This window comes from Thermobia domestica, chromosome 14 (assembly GCF_964235325.1).
Source record: "Thermobia domestica chromosome 14, izTheDome1.hap1.1, whole genome shotgun sequence".
Lineage (NCBI taxonomy): Eukaryota > Metazoa > Arthropoda > Insecta > Zygentoma > Lepismatidae > Thermobia > Thermobia domestica.
Genome location: NC_137467.1, coordinates 42,898,267 through 42,914,222, shown reverse-complemented (window position 1 = coordinate 42,914,222; position 15,956 = coordinate 42,898,267).

The window sequence follows — 15,956 nt, the reverse complement described above, 5'->3', positions numbered from 1 at the left end:
TAAGTATAGTATTTAATACTATAGTATTCATTAAAATGTATGTGAGTCTGAAACTCTGGGACCAATCCCACTCCCTACTAGATGGTGCACCTGCAAAGAACAAGACGAAATGCTTTAAAACATGATGACAAAATTTATTTTTCCTGAACTATCTTACTCAAGTGACTCGGAGAAACACAATCGTAAGCGCCATTTCCGGTGAAACTGAGTTGTTAGGTGGAAGAGGTTGAGATCGAACCACAGAATAGTATGTAGGTAGTTTAATTTCTAAATTGTACCTGCAGATGGTAGGGAAAACTTGGTGAGTATGTATATACCATACTATTGAATTGGACTATTGAACTTCCTTCTCCATTTTACTAGAAAGCTGAAAAATGTTATTTATCAAGATGTACAGTACAGAAATATTTTTGTTTACGAAATATGAAAAAAAAAAAAGGCGTTTTAGAGACATCCCATGCAAAGAAAACTCACCAGTTCAGTAAAATATATTTTATGAATTTGATTTTATAACAGATTGTCAGAAATAGAGGTCAATCATATTTTAGGATTAGTTATGAAATAATTTATTTATGTAATATGAGCAAATTTGTTATAGGTTCTTCACAAAAGTTCGTTCAATAACTTCACCAGTTAAGGTAACTCTATAGAAAGAAGTATTGGTAACAGGGCCGTGGATTGGGGGGGATGAGAGGGGCGACGGTTCCGGGCACCGAAGTAAGGGGGAGAAAAATCGGGAGAAAAAAGGATCAAAAGAAAGGAAAAATTACTTGGAATATATGCATGGGGCGCCGTCGTATACTCTCGCCCCGGGCGCTAATTTTCCAGGCGCTGCACTGATTGGTAATGACATGCTGTAGCATTCACACAGAACTACAAGTGCATCATAGGAAATTTGAAACATTTACGTGCATCGAATGGCGCGTTAATATGTATAAATTTCGTTTTTGTCACTGATGCGCAGCATTTTCAACCTGAGAGAACGATCGAAAATAAAAAATGGGTCATTTGAGACATACAAATGCATTGTAGTTTAAGATTACTCGATTGATGCAGATATTTGCATCGGTACTGATGCATTTCTTCTTGATGTGAGCGTCACCTGTCGTGTTTTGTTTGAAGCTAGTCTCCAGCACTTACTGCGCATGCTCGACTGGTTTTCGTGTTGTTATGGAGCGAATTCTGACTTGTTATTGTGTGTGTTCGTTTGTCTAGTGCTGGAGAGAACTGCTAAGAAAACGGAGGTAAGTGTATATTAAAATACGATATTATTGTATTAGGTAGTGGAAGTATGTAGTTATTAAGAAACAGTACCGTTAGCAAAAGAAAAATAGCAACAAAAAAGAGACAAAGACATAAGGGATTCTCAGAAGGAACTCGTTTCCTGCACAAATCCACAAAGGAGTGAACAAATATTTAGGTTAACTACAGTACATACTGTATGCTGAAAAGGATCTCACTTGCTTGTGATTCATTTCCAAGGACTGAAAAATAATCACTTGACAAAAATCATAAAATCAACACACCAGTAATTCGTGACGAGTGCATGCAAGTGACTCATGCTACCAATTTACATATAAGTACGTATGATTTCGAAAATAATTTAAGCTTTCAATCAAAAATGGTGCTGGCTGCTTATGCGTGAACTCCGAACCGCTGTTATTATTATTATTATTATTATTATTATTATTATTATCATTATTATTATTATTATTATTATTATTATTATACTTAATATTCTTATTAGGTGAAGGTTGATTATTTAGAAAAATTTCATTTAGCTCGCATAAGTTGTTACTCCTGCACCAAGGGCGCCGATCCGGGGGGGTTTAGTGGTCTGGGACCCCCAAAGTTGAAATGGCCCTCTAACGAGGGGGGCCAAATTGCTGAGTTGAAGCAGGTTCTCCTATTTCTACAGTACATGGTCATTCATTTTTCCTTTCTACCAATGCATATCTTTCATAGGGCCCTCCAAAGTTACACAGAAAACGGCGCCCTTGTCCTGCACATACCAATAGTAGAGTATCTACTAAAAGTCACACATGGTCACGTAATTGTGATGTTTTGGTTAGAGTACCGGGCCAAAAGCCCCGATTTCGTGATATTGAAGTAAATATTGAAAAAACACGGGTATGCCTACTATTGAGCAGGAAATAAATTGAAGGTTAAAAACAGTAGCACGGCATTAACCCTTATATGTATATCGTATATGTTTATACGTTAGGGTTGTATTTTCATTATTCAATTTAAAAAGTACTAATAAAGCTTTTTTTTTCTAGAGTGGAAGCGTTCTAGAACACGTTACGTATGGTTTTACGCCTTTCTGGGTTGAAACATAGGGTGTGATACGTCATAACTTAAAACTAAAGAATTTTTTGTTAGGCCTATTTTTACTATTTTTTGAGTTACTTACTTTTTCACCTATGACAAAAATTCCATTTTTCTCGATTTTCCCGCTCAGATACTCGACGGAGACATGCGAATTGTACCGTTTCAAAGGCTGTTTTATTCTGAAGAGAATGAGGTACGAACCATAATGCTAGTATAAATAAGGATGTCTCAGGAAATTTTTACCTGAGATCTTGTTTTAAACGGGAATTTATGGTACTGTGGGCATATTATTTTTTGGCGGGATTACTTTTGCACCTAGAAGATTGATATTTTGCACATACATTTAGTGTACTCCCTAGTATTCTACAGATATATTTCAGATCTCTGCGGAGCCCCAAGTTGTGTTCAAACGGGTAAAAAGGTTTTAAAAAGGGATATTTTAATAAATCCCTTTATCGAGATTATCCCGCCTCAGATACATGATGAATACATGTGATTGGTAACGTTAGAAAGTACTTTCCATTCTGAAGAGAATGAGGTACGAACCATGATCCTAGGGTAAATAGGGATGTCTTAGAAAATTTCCCGTTTTATGCGGGAATTTGGGGTATTGTGGGGATATTCTTAGCACATGTGTTAAATTTTTTTTTTACCTTACTGTTCTAAATAGAAGCTTGAAATTTTGTAGACATATTCACTATGCCCTTAACATTTTTCAGTTGATTTTGAGATCTGTGTGTTAACACAGGGGGGAGGGGTCCAGAAATGCTAAAAAAGGGATATGTTAACAAAAATCCCATTTTTTGCAATTTTTCCCGCCTCAGATACATGACGGAAACATATGAATGGTACCGTTTGAAAGGCTGTTCTATTCTGATTAGAATGAAGTGTAAAACATTACCCTAGGATGTCTCAGAAAATTTTTATATTACATCCGAATCTTTTTGAGTCATCTGGGCCACTGTGGGGATGTTCTTAGCTGATTGGTAATTTGTTTCTCCCATCCTTACTATTCAAGATAGAAGCTTGAAATGTTGTACAACGTTTCGTACACCATTTAGTATTTTTCAGTTTATTTTGAGATCTGTATGTTAACACAGGGTGTTCCGGAGGGACCCAAAATAGAAAAAAGGGATATTTTTTTACCAAAGGCCTTATTTTTCCCTCAAACTTTCCGTTTCAGGGACATGTTAGGGAAACGTGAATGGTGCCGTTTTAACACAGTATAATAAGGAAAGGAAATTTCAAATGTAATTTCTGGTATCACTATCAGGTTAACTTTTCAGAGGTTAACAGGATTTTCCACTAGTGTTATGTTCTTCCAATGAATTCAATTTGATTATGAGATTTAAACTGACTGTTACTTCTTTTTTAATTAAAATTCGTAGTTTCATGAATGGGAAATGAAAGAAACATAACTCAGCATGTCAGAAGGCTACTGATGATGTGTCAGTAGAGACAAGAGACACACCTACTAGAAAACATGCTACAGGCTAAACCAGTAACGTCTTAGTTACTGTTCCATTTTCAGTTTATATATATATATATATATATAGAGAGAGAGAGAGAGAGAGAGAGAACATACGTTGTGTACTTACGTAACATCCTATATTACTGAGAAAGTAAACCTGATAGCGAAATTCTGATTTCAGATTTGAATTTAACATGGTAAATTACTATAGACCTACAGACTTTTATCCCAGAAATATAACTTTTTTAGAATATTGTAATTATACATCACAAGAACAGTTTTCATATTTTTGTACCTAATTCGAAACGTCCACGTATTTGTCCGTTTGCAGAACAGGGAAATGTAAGTGAACAATTCTTTCAAATACTTCAGACTATGATGCTAAAATAGTATATGCTAATTTGATTGTAAGGCGAAACAGGAGTTCCCGTTTGCCCTTTCCATTTCGCCTTACACCAGCGAAGGGATTTTCAAGTTATGATAGGGAAATTTAGTGTCATTTTGGAAAACATTTGTAATGCTAGTAGTATTTACGTTTGAACGAACAGAACAGCGTATAATCAAAGCAATAAGTATTCAGAATTTTGTGTTATCTGCGTCACTGTTTAAAAAATTGCTCATGTAGCCTTGTATTTGTACCTCACATATGAAGAAGAGAGTGGCGGAAGAACGAACATCAACAATTACTAAGACATATAGGTAAGTATAGGTAAGTATATATAATAGTTGTAATAAGGTATAAGTAATTTTGACACTGAAGCTTCTCTGCATGTTTCTAATATTTACTCTTGCAACTTCTCCAAAAGTTATTTTAGAACTTTAGATGTGGAACTTTTCTTAAATGGTATCCTAGCTAGCACACAAATACATAGTCCATTTTTTTTTATTTATAGTGTAACACAATTAATCGGTCGTAGCTAAGCAATATTCCGTCTGTCTTTACTTTCTCGAGGGAAAGTTTTTTTTTTTTTTTTTTTTTTGCTGTTGATGTTTAAAATGAATTTATTTTCTTCTCTCCAAGAAGAAGATTGCTAAGGGAAATTACTGTGGTGAAACTGCATCTGTTGTCCCTATTTTTGGTGCAGTCAAACACTCTCTACATAACGTACGAGCATCAACCGGGCACCACTATCGCAAAGATTGAGTAAATTGAATGTGGAAGGATCGTGAAGCAAAACGCAGGACGGCAAAAACTTTTATTGGGGGATGAAGGCGATAACACCAGTAGAATTCTTGTAAGTTATATTTTAGTAATCAAGAAAATAGTTTATAATTTCTTACATTCTTCTTTCTTTTTTTCTTTTTCTTTTCTTTTTCTTCTTTTTTCTTTTTCTTTTCTTCTTCTTCTTCTTTTTTTTTGTAATCGTGAAAATCTATTATGACAATAGTAATAGGAGTAAGGATATTAATATTAAAGCATTTTCTTGAGAATGTTTGTGTTATTTATTCTAGTCTTTCTACCTTCAACGGGTTTTCGGCACTATTGGAACTTTGGAAATTATGTGTCAGTGCGACAGGATTGTAATGGATGGGACACTTAAGACTGTACCTCTCCTTTTCTCCTAAATGTACATCCTGCACGGAAAATATTTCGGCCAGGTATTTGTTCTCCTCTTCTGCATATTTCCCAGTAAAAAGCAAGAGACACATGTAAGATTACTGGAGGTAATCAGGGAAGAAGCTGAGAAATTATGACTGCATTTCAAATTGAAAGAAGTTTCTATTGATCTTAAGAAAGTAGCAATCAATGCTATAAATAAAGTATTTCCTGGTTAAAATCACAGGATGTTCCTTTCACTTCTCCCAGTCTGTTTGGAGGAAGGTTCAGCAGTTAGGACTTTCTCAATTGTACAAAGAGAACACTGAAGTAAAAAGATGAATTCGACATGCAGCAGCACTGCCTCTGGTACCAACTTCCCATTTAGATGTAGTGTTTGTACGTTTGCAAGAAGATGCGCCTGACGTTCTATGTAAGGAGGAGTTCCATGATTATCTTATAGACACTTGGCTGGATGATGGGGACACGTTATTTTCTCTGTAAGTATGTTTTCTTTCCTACATAAATAGAGGCGTTTAGTGCAAGTTTATTATTTTTATTAGTATTATTATTATTATTATTATTATTATTATTATTATTATTATTATTATTATTATTATTATTATTATTAAATCATTAATTAAGCTATCCCGAGCACTCTACAGTATAGCATTTTTTCCATTAACACCTAATGTAAAGTGTAATATAGATTTTCTTGCGACGTGCATGTATTGAAGATTCTACATTCACTGATTTGTAAATTATCAAAAGAACACATTCGTTTGCTTTGCAAAAGAAATAAATTAGGTTCACCCAAAACTTTGCCATCGACTTCCCAACGTAGATTCTCCTGCAATCCTTTGAATTTTTAATGTGCTAATGATGTATTTTTACCTATTTGCAGTGACTTGTGGAATCACTTTGAAAACGATCAAGAACGAATGACTAACAATGCAGGACAATGGCACGTCAAATTACGAAGAAAGGCATCAAGGGATCACTTAGACATACATTCTTTCATTGAATTAATGAAAGACAGGCAACGTGAAAATGAAAGATTGCGAGTACTTCTTCAAGTGGGTTATCAGAAAACACTTAGAAAGCTAAAGTAGAGACGGTTTGACGACAGGATTCACCGCCTAAAAGATAGACTTAAGAACAGTGAAATTGATGTAATTTCATATATACCTACTGATGCTGTTTCATATTATATCCGCATAGAAACTTGATATGCTATTTCGGGTGTGATAATAAAATTTATATTCTTCTAAGATATTTGAGTTTAATTTGTCTGGAATAGAAGAGACGTTGCAGTTGAGAATAAGATAAATCCATCTTTGTTACAGAAACAGAGTGAAAATTCCCTTGTATGTTATAAGGTCAAGCAGGAAAATGCCAAACGGGATTTCCCTTTCCGCCTTAAGATAACATCCTTATCGGTTGTATGGCAAAATGTTTTGAGAGCATAAGGCGAAACCGAAAAAGGCCAAAATTAGTATGCTAAAATATACTATAAAAAAGCGATAGAAAGATTCAGAGAACATAGACATGCAAAGTTTGATTTATAATCTGAGTTGGTAGTTTCCACTTTTTTTTCTGTAAAGTTTTGTGTTTCTCATCGCTAGATTTGCTATCGGTACGATTTTTCTAACATTGACCTATGTTCTTCTATTTTACCAAAGATAATTTGGGATTTTAGCTTTAGTGAAAATGGCAAAACTGCTCTTGTAGAGCAACCTGTAAAAAAAAGCTATGTACCTAGGTATAATAAATTGAGTTCTTTTCCTTTTTTGACTTGTAAGATATACTATTTGAAGGCCTTATGTTTGTAACTATTTTCTCATAATTGTTGGGACGTAGTTTAGATGGGTCTCATAAATTGAGTGGCCTAAATTGTATATTGCATATCTGATATACAAGGTTGTCAAGGGTGTGAAAACGATGGAATAAATTTAGAACACTACCAAAACTATGAAATCGAGGTTTATTGGTGTGATGCATGACAGAGTGAAAATACTCCACTTTACATGAGAGCCTCTGCGACCATTTTGGAAGGTATTGTGAACGTCACATGAATAGTGTCTTAATTTGATTTACATATTTAATTTTTGCGTGAAATTATGAATATTATTACAATTTAATTAGGGATTTGCATATAAAGTTTATTGATATTTACATACGTATCAGCGAGAGTATATAACTTTTATTTGTATTTTTATGTAAATATATTGTTTATTTTGTTATGTAACTGAATATTAACGAACAACAGGACGGGACTTCAGAGTGAAGCAATGATATTTTGATATTAATTAATATTAACTTCGAAGAAGAGAGAAAATTCTATATTTTAGATACGCTAGTTTGCTTGCAGAGAGGCAGATAAAGCCACACAGAAAAAAACTTAAAGAAAGCATGTGTTCCTAACGGAGCGTTGGACTCCCACGTCGTGGAAGATTTAGGAATCAATGTAACCATGTTTATAAGGATAGAATACCTATGAGCCTCAGGTTTTGCTTAGATGGATAGCTAGTCTCATTTCCTAGTGTTGTTGTAGGTAGTAGCATACACTATCACTACCGAGACACAGTGCCCACAAATACAATACTTTAAAAGTCATAAAAATTTTAGCGTATCGATGAGAGAATGCTGGATACAAAGAGGTGTTATTTTTTTTAGACACGCCCAATTTTAGCATGTTAGACTCTTGAAGCGTCCCTTGGTCAACGGAACTCTCTCAGAGAAAGGGAAGTTGACAATTTCAAAATTATGGACGAGTCCACTTGAGTTATAGTGGTAGTTGTCTAGAACGCTGTTTGTAATTGTTCCGTGGTATCCGCTAGATGTCTCTGTCAAAAGATAGTTGTCGTCTGCTCCGCTGATATATGATTTGTTATAATAAGATGTGTAATGTTATGTAAATAAACTTTCTGGGTGTTCCCGTAGTTTTAGATATATTTAGCTCGATATATATTTTGGTTTGATACAAATGGCTTGTACTAATGGCAGTTTTAGGCCTAGTTGATGGTTGTGGAAGGTATTCAGAGAAGACGAACACAAACCTCAGTTTTTTTAAACCTAGACGAGATGCAATACTGTTGCAAGAGAGAAGCGAACTCTCATACAAGTCTATAATGCTTATTAGGATGTGTCAGGCTATCTCAGCCTTGTTTAGAGTCCCTTTAATTTGTTTGCATTTTGTGTAGCTTATTTAAATTGTCAAATTAACATAAGTAATCAACTAATAAGCACAATCCTTCAATGCATCAGTTTCAGTAATTTACAATATTCAATGTCACTTGTACAAACAGTTCCTGGTGTCGCCACTAGGTGGTACCACCTGTCAAGTTGTGTAAGTAAACATGTCAAGTGACCAAGTTTGAATAACTTTGGTGTTTATTTTAATATTTCTAGTAAATACAGCACAGTGTGAGTGAGTGTAATATACTAAACTGAAGCTTAATAAATAAGCTATCAAGCACTCATAGTGACTTTTAACGACGTTATTGGAGTGAACTACAAAGTGCAAAATAATATGAAAAAGTGTTGTATATAAAATTATCTAGGTCACTGGAAGCTCACAAGTGAGGGACGTACCTTCACCCCTTTTCCAGTGAAGCGGGCTATAGTGGATTGGCCCAACCCAAAAGTTGGAAGAAACAATGAACCTTGAAGGAATATAACATTACAGGGGACAACCAGGAAGGACAGTTCCTCTTGAATCGCGATATAGTAAACATCGAACACTGAAATTCGGAGTCGTGTTTAACCGTCAGTTACTTGAAACTTTGTAGCATTCAGCTATGTGTTCGAAATAACAGTGCTTTAGTTACAAACATATACTTAGAGCGCGTGTGCTTGGAAATGAGCATTAATAGGTAATTTACCTCCCGTAATTCTTCGTTTACGCCGAACTAATATTCTCTTAGTGGAATGAGTGCGTAGGAGGTAGCGCTAACATTTACAAAAGTGCGTTTTACAAAAGTCTACGAGGTGATATAAGACAAAGTGCAACATGTATTAATAGTTACTAGTGGGAAGAGACAATGCTTTACCATATATTTGTGAAGTGCTTCGCACAAGTAGTAACATTTGCCGTGTTTACGTCATACGCCGTATCATCTGTTAACGTTACCTACAGTGAAAACTAAAGTTAGTAACAGCATTAGTGAAGACAAACTCAATGCCTGAGTTATTAGGCGATGCCCGAAGCTATCTTATAGCATAGCTTATTAAATATCATTTAATACAAGAACTGAGCCTTTTGCTTGTATTAAGTAGGCGGGTTTAGTACAATATAACACCAGTGTGTCGCATGATGACAGTCTAGTGAGAACTTTCTTCACGTATAAACTTATTCGCTAGTTTTATCGCACAAAGGACTACCCCTTTGAACCGCCACTGGTATAGCAGAAATCCAATGTCAGACGAAAGATGACGGTTGAAAGAGCTTAGCTGCACGACAGGAGGGAAAGGAGCATGGTCCCCAAGATCGGAAGAAATCCTACCAGGAAGTGCATACAATAGTGAAAGCAGAGACACTGCAAGTAAGAAGAGCGCGGCGCAATAACCATAAACGTGCACGAACGATTACAAAGGAGAGCTCAAAAGTGTGATAAAGAAATTTTAAAAAAAAGGAATTTTTTTTTTCTTCAGGTCTCATAGCGAGACCGCGCGCGCGAGTGCTCTTGTGTAATATAAAATATTTTGTGCATCTGGAATTATTGAAGTGATGCAGTAAACAGGATTACCATTGGAATTTTGACTTCTATTCTTGTTTGCAGTATGGCCGCAAGGTAATGTGTTACCCTTTTTGTCTATCTTGTTTCCTTTTCAGGCCAGAAGCTGGGTCTATCAACGAGTCGTAAACACGATGAGCGTATTTTGGGTGTCTTTCGCATACAGGATGGGTGTTAAAACCATAGTTAACCTGTAAATTAGAGTTTCATGCTTAACAGGAATCTTGTTTATCTTTTCAAAATTTCAATGTCATTCAACTTAAGACTCTACCGACTGAACTAAATTTAGTAAATTAACTTTGTGGCTGGAGGTTGCGTAAATTTAAAAATAATTGTTAGTATTCATATAAAGATTCCTCCCACATTTGCATTTTTGCATATTAATTATTTTGGTAATTTATTCATGTCATGCAATCTCACTTCCTCCCGCTCACAAAGAACTTGGCTGCCGTGCGCGTGGGGCTCGGCACACACACCATCCTGGATGTATGTTTTATAGTAATGTCCCTTTTCAAAATTTTGTTTTATTAGTAAATGTTGTGGCAAGACAATTAAATTAAAGCCTTGCTTTTCCTTTTCATTTTTCTGTTTAGTAAAATATGTTGCCACAAGAATGAAAGATACCCAACGTTTTTACGATAATTTAGTACAAGCCAGACGCGGGTGTCAGTAGATGTGTTTTTCTTTCAGGTTGTCGCGCTGCCATCCAGAAAGTTTACCAGTTATGTGTGTATTATTTTTTGTGTGCATTTATTATTTTGAAGTGTTTTGAAAATTGCTAAACCTTTTGGAGGGGAATAACATTTAGTGAATTCAGATTAGGCATATTAGAGCACATAGTTGTTTACTAGAACTCATAATCACTTTGATGGTAATAACGCGGAGGCGAGCTAAGGCGATGGAAGGCTTTGTAGGCGACAATATCATTGACGAACAATTTGCGCAAGTAATGGAATTTCCATCGGAGTCTCGGGACACCGTGAGCAATACAGTAGGCAATGTAAACACCTCTCTCCAGGAAGTAGTTCCGCCTGGAGAAGACACCGGTAATAATGAAAGGGCTAATGAATCGGAGCAGGTTAGGGAACCGGTTCCTAGCACCTCAGCGCAAGTCACATCTATAACTGACCCGTGTCTCGCGTCACTTTTTCATATGATTAAAGAGATGGCTGAGCGTCAAGAAAAATCTTTAATCGAGATTGCAGGCAAGTTAGAAACTCAAGTAAAGAAACAAGAGAAGACATTACTAGAGATTTCAGGTAAACACGAAAAATCGCTTTTAGAAATTTCTGAGAAGTTAGCGAAACAGGAAAAGAATTTAGAAAAACAAGAAAGGGTACAAGAGAAAACGTTATCGGAATTAGCAAGTAGGCAGGAGAACGCTAGCAGAGCGATGCTAGATAGGTTAGAGGCTGTTGAAAAGCAGATCACTGCCAGTTTCCGGCAGGAGATGCTTCAGAATGTGACAGAGCTAGAGGCAAGGATTGATTCCTCAGCGGAAGCTCTGGAATCCAAGATCGCAGCATCCTGCCAAGAATTAAAGTCGTCTGTAGAAGCAACCGAAAATAGGATCAGTGAATTGGAGGTACATACTGAGAACAAGATAGGCGAGATTTCTGAGGTCCTTGGTTCAGACCTCGCCCAGGTCTCTCGAGATGTCAACCATTTACGTGGTGACATGGAGAGAGTGGGGGAAAATGTAGCCGCCGTTTCTAGCGAAATTGACAGAGTGAAGGCAACAGTGGATAGTTCAGTGGGCCATTTACAATCCAAGTTACGTAGAGCAGAACTGAGATGGGAGGAACAGCTGGAACTGTTAAAGGAGTCGGTGAGAGAAAACGGTTCCAGCTGTCAAAACACAGCCTCTGTCTCGCATGAGAGAGTCGACACACCGGTCGCTGGACCGAGCCATGCGGGACAGTTTCCTGAGCTTCCCAGGCGTGAGAACTCAGACGAGCAGGCTGCCCCCCCCTTCAAAACATCAACAACGTCAGTGGTAGCAATGGTAGCGTGGCTACTTGCCAGGTTGCGACAGCACTAGGGCTGCTACACAGAGATCTGTCTCTTCCTGTTTTTACAGGAGGCGAATCGGAGGTGCAAGCCCACAATTTTCTAGTAGAGCTAGAGAATTATTTTGACTTAACGGGCGTACCAGAGGAGAGACGGTTGGCATTTTCCTCCCACTGCTTCCGTGGCATCTCACGTCAGTGGGTGCAGGTGACTTTAAAGAAATGCAACACATATCAGGATCTTGTTAGGCATTTCAAGGACGCCTATCTCAGCGAAGAAAAACTTGCTAATCTCCGCGCCTCCATTTTAACGTCACGTTTTGAGACACGGGGTAACAAGAAACCGACAGAATACTTGTTGGAGTTACTGCACACCAACAGTATTCTCGACCCCCCTTTACCTCCCCAGGTACTGTTGAGAGTTCTTCCACGACAATTGCCATTCTCCATCTATAGATGCATCGTTTCATCGAAACCTCGCTCTATAGATGAGCTATTAAGTATTGTTGGTGAGCTCCAGTCCACGTACCAGCCACCAAGCAACAATAATAGGAGGGGAATAAATACACTCACCGTAGAGGAAGAAGAAGAAGATCCAGGACGATCTTCCCCCTACCCACGAAACAGTAGGCCGAGTAACCCCACTAGAGACAGAAGGTTCCATAGGGACAATGGGCCTTACCACAATAGGGGTACAAGAAGAGGCAATAGCAATAGAAGTAACAATAATAATGGCAATTGGCGTTCAAGAAATTCCAGTGGTCAGGATCGTGACACTGGAGATTCTCGAACGAGAAATCAAAACAATCGAGGGCAAAGACGTGGAAGGAATAGGGGTCGTGGCAACACGCAACCAAGCAATAACAATCGTAATAGTGACTACGCGGCGGAGGTTAATGAGCTCCGAGTTCATAACGAAAGGACTGAACAGTCCTCGAGACAAGTCTCGTCTCGAGGGAACTCGCGTGCGAATAGCCCAGGAACTAGTCAACGCCACTGAGAACTGTCCGCATGTTCTCAGAGCGATGACTTGAATACTTGCGTACTGGATATTCAGGTTCAACCGGCGAAATCTATTTCTGAGAATATGCGTAATTGTGTTATTGAGTATAACAATGTTTTAGAAGAAGAAAAAGAAGAAAGTAGTGAGACATTTGTAAAGACTGTAGAGACACTTGAGAATGGGGATTGTGAAACTTGTAGACATATAATTAGCACCACACATTTCGATCGTGAAGGAAATAACGACATTCGTCACCCTGAAATTATGTTATTACAGAGAAATGGGGACAAAATTAAAATAAACCGAAAGTTGTTTGACGAGACGAATGCGATCTTTAGAGACTTGTAGGAAAGTTCAACCGAAAAGCTACCTAATAATAACCTAGTAACACTTCCCGAGGTAGAAGTAGGTCTATTTAATAGTAAAATTCTGGCTTTATTGGATAGTGGAGCTAGCATATCCGCGATCTCACTGCAATGTTGGGAAGAAATACGTAAGCGAGACCCCCCACCAGCGTTCATCAAGTCAGCGAACATTCGAGTCAGTTCAGCGTTCGGTCGCGCCGTGGCGTCGATCATCGGCCAAGTATTGTTAGAACTTATTATTGCAGATAAGGAGTACTATACTTCGGCAATAATAGTGAAAGGGCTGAACCGTGAACTCATTTTGGGTTCACAGTTCTTTGTAGAAAGTAGGGTGATTTTAGACTATGAGAGAAACGTCCTTTTGCTTAATCACCCCCACCATATAGAAGTTTCTTTTCGAGACATTGAAGTAGAGGAAGAAGACCTTTTCATAATAAAATTATCCTGGGAGTTCGAAGAGGATGTGGTTGATTGTGAGAATCCCACAGTTAGTAGTATGTGCGTGTCGAGGAGAGGACCGCTGACTACGGAGCAGTTCGAGCGAGCGTCAGCAGGTGGAGGCCACCAGCAAGAGTTGGCTACCCTGCGCAGCCAGTTGGACGATGGGAAGTTCCCAACTGCAGCCGAACTTGCAAATGTTGTTTACTCGCCTCAGGAATGGGCGAAGGTTCGAACCCAGGCTACACCCGACGATATCAGAGATCATGTCGAAAAGTATACGGATTTGAGTGAAGATGAGAAGCAAAAGTTGTACGACGTGCTCTACAAACATTGACGCATATTTGATGAGAAGCCCGGTGCCATTAGGGACTATTATCATTCCAATGAAGTGAACGATGACCGACCCATGAAGACAAGGATGTATCCTTACTCTCTTCGCACTAGAACTGCTGTGGAGAATACCTTTAGTCGATGGATAACGTGGGGATTCATAGAGAAGAATACCACTTTGCTTAAGAGTCCGCTTGTTGAGTGCAAAAGAAGAATGGATCATTGCGCAATTTTAATAAAAGAAATTTGCTAGTAATAGTTAAGTTTCCTACACGGTAGTATAACGTAAAAAAATGAATAAATCGTTTAAGAGCTTGAAGCCGTGGCGTGCTTCGCTAGTGTGTGTGCCTCTCAACCATCAGGGTTGATGAGTAAAGAAAGTGTCGATAAAGTACCTTGGGAAATTAAGTCATAGTAGCCTCTCACGAATGAATATCAATAACACATTTTCGTCGGTTGTGAGTAAAGTTCAGTACGCAGTATTCGAGATAGCATTGCTGCAAAATAAATAGTGATCCTGAGACTAGAGAAGTGTTAATGAAGAGAAACGTGTTTCACCTGAAGAAATACGTGCAGCGTGAAACCATGCCTCCTCAGGACACAGCTGACCTGATGACGTAGGAGAAGCAGGAAGTAAACACAGCGCGTCATACAGGATGGAGAGAAGAAGTATACACTCCCAGACGCACCTCCTTACGTCTGGCTTTCAAGAGAGTTGTTGCGCGGAGTGTAATACTACAGATGTATAATGATATAATGTAGAGAGATGAATTTCGTATAAAATGATAAGTTGTGAAGTGATTATGACATGTTAGGGATTATTTTATTTGTTATTAGTGATTAGTTTACTATTTTATTATTGTTAGAATATATTCATGTATTTAGGGAAATTTTGTGTAAAGTTTAGTATATACGGAATATGTATGTGATTTACGTAAAGTATATTGGTACCTCTTCTGAGAAAATGCAACGATTAAGCGATTAACGGTTGCATTTCCTTAGGAGGGGAATAATGTGAACGTCACATGAATAGTGTCTTAATTTGATTTACATATTTAATTTTTGCGTGAAATTATGAATATTATTACAATTTAATTAGGGATTTGCATATAAAGTTTATTGATATTTACATACGTATCAGCGAGAGTATATAACTTTTATTTGTATTTTATGTAAATATATTGTTTATTTTGTTATGTAACTGAATATTAACGAACAACAGGACGGGACTTCAGAGTGAAGCAATGATATTTTGATATTAATTAATATTAACTTCGAAGAAGAGAGAAAATTCTATATTTTAGATACGCTAGTTTGCTTGCAGAGAGGCAGATAAAGCCACACAGAAAAAAAACTTAAAGAAAGCATGTGTTCCTAACGGAGCGTTGGACTCCCACGTCGTGGAAGATTTAGGAATCAATGTAACCATGTTTATAAGGATAGAATACCTATGAGCCTCAGGTTTTGCTTAGATGGATAGCTAGTCTCATTTCCTAGTGTTGTTGTAGGTAGTAGCATACACTATCACTACCGAGACACAGTGCCCACAAATACAATACTTTAAAAGTCATAAAAATTTTAGCGTATCGATGAGAGAATGCTGGATACAAAGAGGTGTTATTTTTTTTAGACACGCCCAATTTTAGCATGTTAGACTCTTGAAGCGTCCCTTGGTCAACGGAACTCTCTCAGAGAAAGGGAAGTTGACAATTTCAAAATTATGGACGAGTCCA